The sequence below is a fragment of the Dreissena polymorpha genome, chromosome 1, assembly GCF_020536995.1.
Source record: "Dreissena polymorpha isolate Duluth1 chromosome 1, UMN_Dpol_1.0, whole genome shotgun sequence".
NCBI lineage: Eukaryota > Metazoa > Mollusca > Bivalvia > Myida > Dreissenidae > Dreissena > Dreissena polymorpha.
Window position 1 is genome coordinate 137696588 of NC_068355.1, and position 13108 is coordinate 137709695.

Here is a 13108-nt window from a genome sequence, read left to right on the forward strand (position 1 = left end):
GTTACATAACGCTTGTGTGCATTTGTTGTACTTGACGAGCGCAAGCATTATAGACGATCGATAAATTCCTATCTGTATACTTTTTATTAAGATCACAGCCTGATCTGATTCATGTTTCATTTGAAAAAAAAACAGTAACCGTACTTCCCCCATATACTGGGTTAAACGTGCATGTACAATTCGCTTTAAATAATTTGCAAAGTAGGGATTTAAAATTACCTTTGGATTTAATTGCTTCTCATATTACTCAATATATTAATAGCTTCAAGGGACTGGCGGGAATAATTGTTGGTTCCGCTCGATTGTTATCTTATTTCCAGAGAAAGCGACTTAAAGTACAAACATATTCATTATTTATGGTTGTATTGATAGTCTATATTTACATCTCCTGAGTTATTATGAAGTCATTAATTCTGCTCACTAATACTCATTTATTCTCTTATCTATATTTTAAAACTCATTTTCAACAAAATTTAACATTAGTCTGTTGGTATTATTGTCAATGAAAGAATTTATAAATTATTAATGTATAGAGTAGCTAAAAAATATTTCATTGTTGAAATATCTGTTATTTAGTTTTAATTTTTAAAGGCAGTGTTCACTTAACCCATCTATGCCTAGTTGACTCTACCATCCTTCTAAATTGGATCAATTTATTTCCAAAATTAGAGATGTCTAGTATACTTATTTCTATATTTTGAATATTTCTTACAGAAATTCCTTTAAGAAAACAACACAGACCGTGATGAGACGCCGCATTATGCGGCGTCTCATCTGGGTTTACGCTGTTTGCCAAGGCCTTTTTTTCTAGACGCTAGGCATAAATGGGTTAATTTCGAAGTTGCAAAACACGTTACTGTATTGGCAATTGACGTAATTTACAAAATGCATGTGAGCAAAAGTAAACCGTATATTCAAATGTATTTAAGTGTAAAGAATTTAGTTTGCAGATCGTCTTTAACAGATGTATTTAGTTTAGAATGTATCGTCATGATTAACTGAAAAGTAAAATTGGTGAGTTCCAAAACTTCAACAAATTACAATGTAAGACGAATATTTTGCTTTAAGAAATAGGAAGGAGCAGTTTAGTTTTAAAATAATTGTTACCTGGATTTTGTTTGAGTATGGATATATGTTGTGCTCGTCATGAGACGTAAATAAATAGTTTATTCTAGTATTTTGTGTGTGTACTTAGCATCGCAAAGATTAATTAAATACTATTTTAGCTAACACATGATTCCAGTTTTATCCTTACAATATGGTTTCTATGTAACTACACTAATTTGAACAATATATACAGCGTCTGTCTGTTAACAAATGATGTGCTTATATTTCCAGCCTCATGTCGGATAGTTCCAGATCAGAGATACCGACAAGCCGTTGTTCGGATTTGTGTGTTGCGCATCTAGTCTCCCGCAGTTCTAAAAAGACTATCCATACAGCTTGTATCACATAACACGTGTGCCATGTTCGACAAGTTGAATTTCGTTATTTTTAGAATGTTATACAGACTGTTAAATAAATGTGTCTTGTTCTATGAAAGCTGGTCACAATGCATGTGCGTAAAGTGTCGTCCCAGATTAGCCTGTGCAGTCCGCACAGGCTTATCAGGAAAGACACTTCCGCTTTTATGGTATTTTTAGTTTCAAGGAAGTCCCTCCTTACCGAAAATCAAGATTTAGCGGAAAGTATCGTCCCTGATTAGCCTGTGCGGACTGCACATGCTAATCTGGAACGACACTTTACGCACATGCATTATGCCGAGCTTTCACAGAACAAGACAAATAAATACACATTATTATTTGTTAATTAAAGATCCAATACACCCCTACTTACAGAGAATAAATCACAAAACAAACCGGTACTAATAAACCTTGACAACAATAAACAACTTTGGAGGCATGATGACATAAAATAAACATAGTATACTGCGCTTCATGATTATGTTATCTGTACTTGTCGAGTGTAAGCATATTTCATGTTAATATATTTATATAATGTATACATTACGTTTGATCTTTGGAAAAGTATATGAAACCGTTATCACATTTTTATTCTGAAGTATGTACAAAGCCCAATGCTCTTAAATAACGTTTCGTAGTTGGACGACATCCGGAAAATCATAATGAAAGACAGAAGTATAAACGGACAATATGATCACTTGTATTTCACAGGGAAGTTTTATTTTAAATATTCTTGAGGTTTTTAGTGTTAAATGTTATCATTTATTTTAACGTTTTAGAAACAATGATCTGAACTTTTTTTACGTGATAAAACATTCAGGTCATGAATGAGTTTTATTTTAAGTTTGATGGGATTACCAAGTGTGTGATGATAGTATTCACGTCATCTACAGACGGACGTTAGGCAATAATAAAGTAGTATTTAATATGATTAATGTTTAATAGAAGAAACTAACAAAAAACTTTAAAAAAAGATGATATTTAAATAAAATTATTATAGGCACTTCCTAACAGAAGAATGTGGAGTTCGTAAAGACTGGTAATAATATAGGCATTGGTATAAAAAAAGGAAATGGACTTTTAATTATTATGTTAATCAGCAATTAAACAACAAATGGGCCATATTAAAGGGTTTCATGTAACCTGATGAACGGACCTTTAGCCCAAAATCCCTACCAAAACAGATTGCCACACTATCAGTGGCAAGCCTTGCAACCAGAGGTTTACCTACGAAGGTCAGATCGGGATTCGAACCCGAATCCACCCATGAGCCATCTGATGATATTGATCATATGATATTGGCCTGGGTTGCTCTACCAATTAAGCTATCTGCCCTTTAGAAAAATATATAGTTAAACTGCAATGCTGTATAATAGAATGATTACCTTGCTTAGGAAAATTTTACAAACAATTACATTTAATTGATATTTTGTTATGATTTAGAACAGTATATTGTCAGTTCAAAAGCTCACATGAGGTAATGTTTGAAAAGCCCAAAAAAGCTTCTGTTTGTAAAAATGGTGCTAATTTGCCGACTGTGCAAAGTTGAGATACAATCACCTTAAGTTATTTTGTACAAATCTGGTAAAATACATAGAGAATACTAGGCAAGCGTTGAATACAGAGAAGTTTGTGTTGCGAGGCTTAGAACGCCGAGCGCTTTCGGTGTTCGAGCCGAGCAACATAAACTTCTCTGTATTCAACGCTAATCCTAATATTCTATTTATCCCATTTGATTTTTTTTCAACGTGACATTTAACATAACTAGATCTAATAACCTTAGCCTAACAATTAGTTTAATTCATTCTTAAAACTCGCTTAAAATCTAACGAATGTAACCATGCGTAGTGATATAAATGTATTTGTTCTGGTACGCAAAATAGACTTTAAAAAATTCACACACAAACTGTCAAACTAGTAAAAATATCACCATATGCCTCGATTAAATTTTACGCAGCGAATTGTAACACATAACGACCGCGAAAAGAAGATTTTACTTTACTATAATTCATTTTATTTCGAAAGAAAATGATCAAAATCCAATATGGCGGCGATTGCTCCTGACAAAATGATGTCGATGTCAACATAGATTCTACATGTACACTATCGACGAGTTAACAGACAATTGCAGCGACTGACACTTTATCTGACTTAATATGCAAGGCAATACGTTTTCCGACTTTGGACGACGAATTTAAGGACGCGCAGAACGTGTTTTTTTATATAATGTTATGGGTATGCCGTGTGTGATCCAATGCATAAATCGCCCCCATGTTAAAATTATTTCCCCGAGAACAGGGAATGACAAAAGTACCAACAAAAACCAAAACACGTTCGCACTAGTATCTTACCTTTAATTATCTTTTAAAATCCATCTAATAATCCATTTAACTCAATAATTGGCGATTTTGCATCTAGGGTCTTTAATAATTATTTTAGCGTAGTTAAATAAAGACCCTCATGCCAACCTATCACTATTTTCAAATGAATTTATGAACTCGATAAACTTTCTGATTCGCCAAACGCTACGTCATGTACTCTATGTAAATTACTGCTGTTAAAAGGAACCGGAGCAGTTTATCAAATAATAGCCGTTGGTAAACTCGGATGCATTTGAAGATTTCTGCATACAAACATAATTATGTTTAAACTTGCACAATGTTATTTGTCTATGATAAATGCCCTTATTGTGTACAAGAAAATAATTTACAGAGGCGTATCCATATTTTTTTCCGAGGGGGGGCTCAACTGGGGAGGGTGCGGGAGGTGTCCCCTTCCGTCGTTGATTTTTTTTTGAAATCGTACCTTCAAATGATGCAATTCATGCTATCTAATCAGCATTTTGCATGATAAAAGTGCATGTAAAACAAGGACTTGAGTTCAGACATCAAGTGTGTCAGACACACAGACAGACAGACAGACACACACACAGGGGTAAATCAAATGTCTCTCAAATCAGTATTTTATTTTAATAACATTACTACGCTTGAAAATAATTATAGACACGACTAAAATAAGAAAAAAAAACAGTTTAATTGCATTAAAAATCTTACTTCAACTGAAATTTATATATATATGTAAATTAATATATAAATACACGAATAATGGAAAACATTCCATTACACAACAGATAAATCAGTGGATAATACCCGTGTACAAAATGGGACGTTCCGAATTCCAGTGTGGTGCTATTTTTACCATCTTATACTTTACACAGCTTTATGATTAACGTGAATTAAATCGGATAGCAAATATTGCAGATTATTTATGAATTGTGCGATATTTGTATGGCTTGTTGTACATTCTTAAATGTCAAAAGTATATGCATGGATTATAAACAATGCACATTACACGAAATAAGGAAAATGTGATTAATTGACAATTGAAATACCGTATGTCGATATACAGTACATGTGAAATAAGTCGCGTTTATAATAAATCTTCAAATTTTTTTTGGGAAAATGTCGCAAAAGTGTCATTTTATGACGCCATCAATCAGCTGATTCATTATATGGATGGCGAAAAAATTATGTCATATGACTAGATTTAAAGGTTGAACGTCGTATAATTTTGAAGCTAAAGTTTTCTCGACTTTATTAATTATGAAAAATCATTCAGTGATAAAGTAAAAAGTAGTCCGTGCACGTGACAGGTATATCCCACAGTGTTGAATACAGGCTAGTATATTCCATAAGGTGTTATACCGTCAATGTCGCGTTGAAAATGGGATAAATATGGTTCGAATACCAACTACGGATAAGAGCAACAGAACAGTCCTTGTAACTAAATAACTCTAATATTTTTTTAAGTAATTATCTAAACCATAAAGTGACCTAAACTTTGATAATTATGTATACCTGAAGAGAAAATATATCGAGGGGGAAAGTTGCGTTACACATGAAACTATAAACAAATTGTGCAGCAAACAAAGATTGGTATATACCAAGGACATATATATTAATCTAGTATGTATGTCCTTGGCATTACCTCATTAAAACAATAAACAATCAACTGGAACATACAAATGTATAATGTTCAAATTTAGAACAGCCAACTGTTGCTACCTACTCAATAATATTTGTTTTATTTTCCTCTTTGAGCATTTAAAGTCAAAGTTATTTCAAATTACCATAAAGAATAAATGCAAGGTAGGTCAGCGATACTTACGTCACGCACCATACATGTTTATGTTATTTAATACCATTGATATAACACTTGGATAATTTTACACTTGTAAGTATATATTTTTTTCAAGTACCAAAATACTAGGATTAAATTAATTTGTTTATTCCTACCTACTGTTAAAAAGTCATTTTGGTTAGCGACTGTCACCTCACCCACCGTACTCAAGGTAGCGACTATCACGTCACCCACCGAACTCAGGGTAAAGACTGTCAAGTCAGCCACCGTACTAAAGGTACAAATGTAGCGACTGTCACGTCACCCACCTCAAATTTATTCATAACTTATTTGAATTTATGTTTTAAATATGGTTTATCACATTTGATCACATCTTATGATTGCTTGAATCAATCACATTTTATAGTATCAATAAACATTGCACTATTTGTATTAATTATTATATAATTAATTAAAAAAATATATATAAATATATATTATATTATAATTAATTAATACCAGAAAGGTTAGCTCAGATGTCAATAAGGGCATTATCTCCCGTACTATGAGATATTGTCAAAGGTAGCAATATTTGTTTGAATCATGCCATTTTGTAAGGCATACAAATTAAGCTAAAGTCTTGTATTTTATTTCAATAGAAGAGAATAGATATCTAGAATATAACCACTGATATATACTTTTTGATGTAATAATAATGTTTCGTCATGTTGAAATGATACTCAAATGTGATTTACCACCTTTAAATTTAAATGTAATGTATGACTTAAGACAATGAAAGAAAAATGAATACACTATGTGAAATGATTATGAAATCGAGTATTTGACTGTGCAGGTTGTTGTTTTGAAAAATTAAGTACATGAGTACATGCCGAGCCAATCATATGTTTGTTCCTCAATGGCAATCGTCCAATAAATAATAGCACTTACTTGTTTTGTCATCATTTTTAATAAAACATGCGAGTAGCCGTCGGTGTTGACACTTGTTATGTGCACACAAAACGGTGACGTCATTCGTTACTTGGATAAATTTGGTGATGATGTCTTCGAATGGGGAAGTCCCTGAATGAAGACAAATGTTTTACACGAAGAATGCTGATGCTTTAATCGAAATATAATAACAATAAATACAGAGAAGAATTTTAGAATATTTAAAAGCAGTATATTTGATCATGTTTATCTATTTTATCATTATGATCAACAGGCCCGTACCCAGGCACTGGGCCCAGGGGCCTGGGACCCCCCCCCCCCCAGCTGGCTGTCGAGTTATGATTTTTTAATAATGGGCCTAATGCAAATTTTTCTCACATGAAAGGACCCACAGTACACTTCCCCCCAATACAGATGCGCAGGTGTGTTTTATTGCCCCTGATACACAAGGGGGTTAGCGCTAATTTACTCGCCAGTGGAGATAAGCCCCTAGGCTATGTTTTCTTATCACCTTGTACACACATCCCCAATCTGTCAATTACCCGTTGCGCTTAATGCTTCATCCATAGATGGTTGGTGTAACACGTAATTGGCGGAGGAAAGAGAAACAGCAAATGGACGGAACTGATACCAAAGGTCGTAGGTCTGAACGATTTTAGTATTTTCTCTTTGAATTCAAATCTCCTCTAGTCATACTTTATGATACATTTCTGTGAAAACTTTGTTTTAGATGATAAACATTTTATTATTAATTGACTTTGAAACTTTATAGGAGGTTTGGTTTCAAAGAGGAAATACTAGTAGGTTATATGTTAGTTACTGACATATAACCATAATAGTATTTTCTCTTTGAAATCAAACCTCCTCTAGAGTCATACTTCATGTTACATTTCTTAATAAAGTTTTTTTTAGTTTCAAAGGTTAGTTTAAACCTATTTATTTTTAGCTCGATTGCGTCGAAAGCCTTAGGCTTATATAAACGCTCTCGAGTCCGTTTCCTGGGCCTAGAACCAGTACTTGGTGTCTTTGGGGGAGATCTAAAGAACGCTCCCACGGTGGGGATCGAACCCGTGACCTCCCGGTCGCAAGGCGGACACCATATCCATTACACCACGGCGACCTTATAAAGGTTTCAAAGGTTGCTTTTCCTTCTTCATAAAACATCATACATTTCTGAAATCTAAAGCTATAAACATGTGTGTGAATTTCGGAGTACTGACATAAGCCCTCTCGGACATTAGCCCTCATTATATATAGGAAAGATATATACGTTTTGAGATTAGGAATGGGGCCCAATTAACTATGAATTATTTTTTACTTTGAAAGGTGTTCATATTTTTGTTTCTTTTTTAACTACAAGATACAATGAAAATTGCATATTTAAAGTAAAACATGGTTTTATATACCTATACTAAGAGCTCTGTTTATTACTAAACATCTTATAATGTCATCTTGATATGTATATCATTTTCTACCTTTTAATTGCATTTCATTTAAAAAAGATAAAATAAAATGCCTAAAAATAGAATTTAAAAATAGGTAGGGGCTTTTGTCCTAAGGGGCAAATGTTCTAGGGGGCATGTCATAAGTGGCTTTTGTCCTAGGGGCTATTGTCCTAGGGGCAAGGGGCTAATATCCGAGAGGGCTAATGTCCTTCACTCGTGAATTTCACACCAATGGATAAAGCTTTAGACTTAAGAAAGGTGCTGATTTACTTGTTATATACCATAAATTTATAGCACAAAATAAGGTTTTTATTCGCATTTAAAATCACTTTGAACAGTGCCTAATAAAAAAATCGATTCGGGAGGGGCAACTCCTCCCACACCCTCCCCCTTTGGGCCCCCCAGTCAATATTTTCTGGGTACGGCCCTGATCAATCAGGAGACGCTGGTTATTTACTTCGAAAATGCCCATTTCCGGTTTCGGATATTGCGGATATCCGGTTCGGATATTGCGTGCGCAGATACCAAACTTTTCAAAACAACAACCTGTATATCTACAGTCAAATACACGTGTGAACGTAATGCTCGCTCTTGAGCAGCCTGCGAAATATCGGTTGACGAAAATCAAAGTAACACTTTTGACATCCATGACATATAATTGTTCTAAACGAAGTTTTTATTTCGTCCTTGGTCAAATACTCGCACAAAATTTTATATCCATCATTCTGCCAATTTTCACTAACTCAGCAGAGGTCTGCCTTTGCACATCTGTATGAGGTAATATCGTTCACTTTATGGCAATACAGATGTCATTCATTCATTTTATGGCAATACAAATGTCTAGAATAAAACAATATATTTGCGTTATACTAGTAACACCTGCTACTTGGATGACATATGCTAATTAAGTTACGCCGTCTATCAGTATTTCTATATTGTATTTATTTATTCATGCACATGTATTTATTTGTTTATCTTTTTATGTATCTATTTTTATTAAGTTGTGTTCGTTCGTTTGGCCCCTCGTTCGTTTGTTCAATCATTGTTTTTATTTATGTATTTAACATTTTTTATCTTTCCAACCACACAAACACTCATCGGTCCGACCGTACATCCATCCATCCGGCCGTCCATCCGTTTATTTTTGTTTTCAAAGTTGATATTTATTTATTTATTTTTTGGTTAAGTTAGTTCTTTAAACAATACATCGATTTTGTTGAATTTTAAAAAGTTTAAATGGTGTTCATAACACTTAATCAATTCTGAATTCGGTTCTCAGTGAATTTTATAAACTTTAAAAACCTATATTCAGATATTATACATTATAGATTATTCAAAATTATACATCAACTGCGGTTGTTTCTTCGAATTCAAAAACATTAAAAATCATACCGTTTTTATACCATACATCTATCAGGTACTCTAAGATATCAATTTAAAGAAGAGAAACGTTACACAAACCTATACTCATATTATTTTCCCGTATGATATGTTATGCATTATCAAAGGTGCAGCTGCGCAATCGAAGAGAAAGTGGGGTACCGAATATCTCATTCGTATGGATCGTTCCTATGATGTATCAAAAGGCTCACAGTACCTGTTCTTTCACGACATGGATTTAGAATTTGTTTCACAATCACAATACGTAACATTCTGGCAAATATAAATGAGCTAAAATAAGTCGCGTATAGGTTAGTGTGGCGCATCCGAAGGGACCAGTTGCAAAACAGCCAAGTGATTCATTTAAGATAACGGATAGTTCTTTTGAAATAACACTAATGTTGTTTTCGACATGACATTATTGTCGCAGAATTTACATACTTAGTTATCCAGTCATCAACTAAAGGTCAAGACGTTATACCGATTATTGCGAAATCAAGGTGTGTCAAACGAATTGACATGCATAATTGCATCAACCGATGCAACATATGAATAGGTCATTTGTTGATTACTGACACTCATATAAACGTGCCATTCTTCCCGAGTATTTATCGGCTGTAAAAGGCTTGGCATTTACTTTAACTAACGTGCAATACAGTATGCAAGACTGTGTTCAGTTGCGGACGTTTAGTCTTAGGCATGGTCCGGTAAAAACACCAAGCTTAAAAGTTCATGCTATTATCCAACGAATTTTTAAAATTTGGGAACCAATATTGTTAAATTCTCACTTTAAAAAATACACTTACGTTTCATTTATAACAAAGAACTATCTTATAAAAAAGCTGCAACATCATTTTTATCGTTTAAGACATCACTGTTTTACAAAAATGTTGAGGTGGTATTAGATCCAGCAGATGTGTGGTAATAGTAATCAGAGAACACTATGAAACACTATAGAAAATCTAGAGTTATAATAGAAGAAATAACATTTAAGACAATTATGTATTGCAGTAATATAATAATTTATATGAACATTGCATTTCACACATTCTAGATCACTCTATAACTTTCAAATCGTTTTTTATTATGATTCAAATTTTACGATCTACCAATCGCACATACGGCTACGTCATATTGATATTTAACCCATTTATGCCCAGTGGACTCTTCCATCCTTCCAAATTGGATAAATTTATTTAAACAATTAGGGATGTCTGTTATATTTATTTCTATATTTAGAATATTTCTTACAGAAATTCCTTTAAGCAAACAGCGCAAACCCTGATGAGACGCCGCATCATGCTGTTTGCCAAGGCCTTTTTTTCTAGACGCTAGGCATAAATGGGGTTAATACATCTACACAGATTGCAATACTTTCCTACATGTAAGACATTTTGCTTTTGATTGGTTAATTGCACATGTAACCAATCATTGGTGCACTGGGTTAAAGGGGCTTGTTCACACTTAAATTGCATTTTTTGAAGTTTTTTATTTAATACTTTAAATTGATAAATTTAAACATCGCGAATAACGTGCTCCAGTATTCGTTTTCGTTACATAAGTATATGCATATACATCACAGAACGCGTAAATACTGATTCTCTCGTTTACACTTAAGTTACAGACAGAGACTAAAATTAAAAGCCAAGTTGAATACAGAATTAACTTTAGTATTCGCGCAAATTAATTAAATTTATCATTAGCCTTGGAGTACTGAGATCATTAAAACATTTAAGTATCTTTTTCTTTCCTCATAACTGAAAGTGACAACATTATTTGATGGCAGGCAATTCAAGATGCTGTGCATTTATTGACATATTCATTATTGTGTGTTATATGACAATGACATTTATTATAAACTAAAATGCATTTGAATGGTACTGGTAGTTTATTAATTTAAACCCAAAACTCATAGTTAACCCTTTAAGCGCTGGAACCGAATTTTGAAGGCCTTTGCAAACAGTTTGGATCCAGATGAGACGCCACAGAACGTGGCGTCTCATCAGGATCCAAACTGTTTGCTATTCTGATAGAATTCTTTGAAAAAAATCGAAGCAATGGCTAATTTTAGAAATTCAGCGGATGACATTTTAGCAGATGACAAATTTCCCAGCATGCAAAGGGTTAAAATGTATTTATATCAGTTTTTTCTGCACAGCTATTTTATAAATAAACTGAATAACCAAAATATTTTTGAAAATAGTAACACAGTTTAGTAATTCATGGCATCAAATGCATGTAGCTGGCGCCAGACAACTCGCCCGTATACCAACTTGCCCCCAAACAAACTCGCATCAAACATATGGTCACTCGCTCCAACCAAGAGACAACTCGCCCCAATTTATTTTCGTGCATCTTATTGTTTCTTTATTTAAAGTATTTTATCTTTATATTCTTTGTTAATTTAGCAAAGCACGTATATATTTTGATAAATGTGTATTTCAACAGTACATTGTATTTTGAATAAATCAAATACAGGTCATCTGAAATGCATGTATCATTATATTTGTAAAAGCCAAGAATATTCTGGATATTCCTCTTTTTTCAATTGTTTTGAATATCCTCAAGATTTGATTTCCTGAATGTCGAAGAAAACTTATTTGATAATAATACCACATATTTACAACTCACTTTTTTAATAGACCATATATAGTTTTAAATTGTGTATTTACTTTTTCAATAGGATACAACCATAATTAAACCAAGAAGTTTATGAAGAAGGGATCACTGGATTTTGTCACTTTGGTAAAAGAAACAGAAAAGGTATACTTATTTAGCTGCATTTTTTTCTGTTGATTTCATTTGAGAATATTGAAATAATTTGTAGATAATGTTTTCAGATATTCAGGCAAGTTGAGATTTCATTGAAAAAAATATGTCATTTCACAACATTCTTAAATGGAAACAGAAAAAAACACAGTTCAATGCACTTATTATTGATATATAAAACAAAGTCTTTGTATGTAAAACTGTGTTGCTACATGAGCAAAGAATTTAAAAAATGATCCTACACTACACTAGGTGAATATTGAAATTTTACAAAAAAAACTGACAGGAATGTTTAAAAATGGTGTCATGAAAAATAAAAAATTCTATATGTACATGTAGCTACATCTTGTGTCAAAATTCTTAGCTTTATGTTCAAAACATTTATTGTTAAATGCAGAAATGTCTTTTCAAGGATATCATAAACCACCTTACTTATACGAAAGCATAGGAGCTGTTGAAGGAAATTGCTGCCAGACAGTCAGCAGTTATCACTGACAGCCTGTCCTGGCCCAGCTTGGACCATCCTCAAGCTAACCATGATGGTGTGTTTGCAAGAATTGTCCATTTGGTAGACCATGATGAAGACCAGCTTTGTTGTGGCATGGCCTGACAATACTATACAAGCCAGAGACCAGTATGTTTACTGTTGTTGAATATGACCCATTTTTCATGTTTATTTTTCTGTGGGCCTGTTTAACAGAATTAATAATGCACTTTATCTATTTCAAATATGTTATTTTTCTGAGGACTTTTTAACGGAATTATTAATGCATTTTATCTATATCAAATATTTTATTTGTCTGTGGGCCTGTTCAACGGAATTAGTAATGCATTTTATCGTTATCAAATATTGTTGCTTGTAATATGAATATAGAACACGTAAAACTACTCATGTAATTGTCTCAGCTTAAAATCAAAAGTGTAGAAAATTTAACTCATTTACTGTCGAAACAGTGGCCATTATGTTCCTGCATCTTAAAAGTT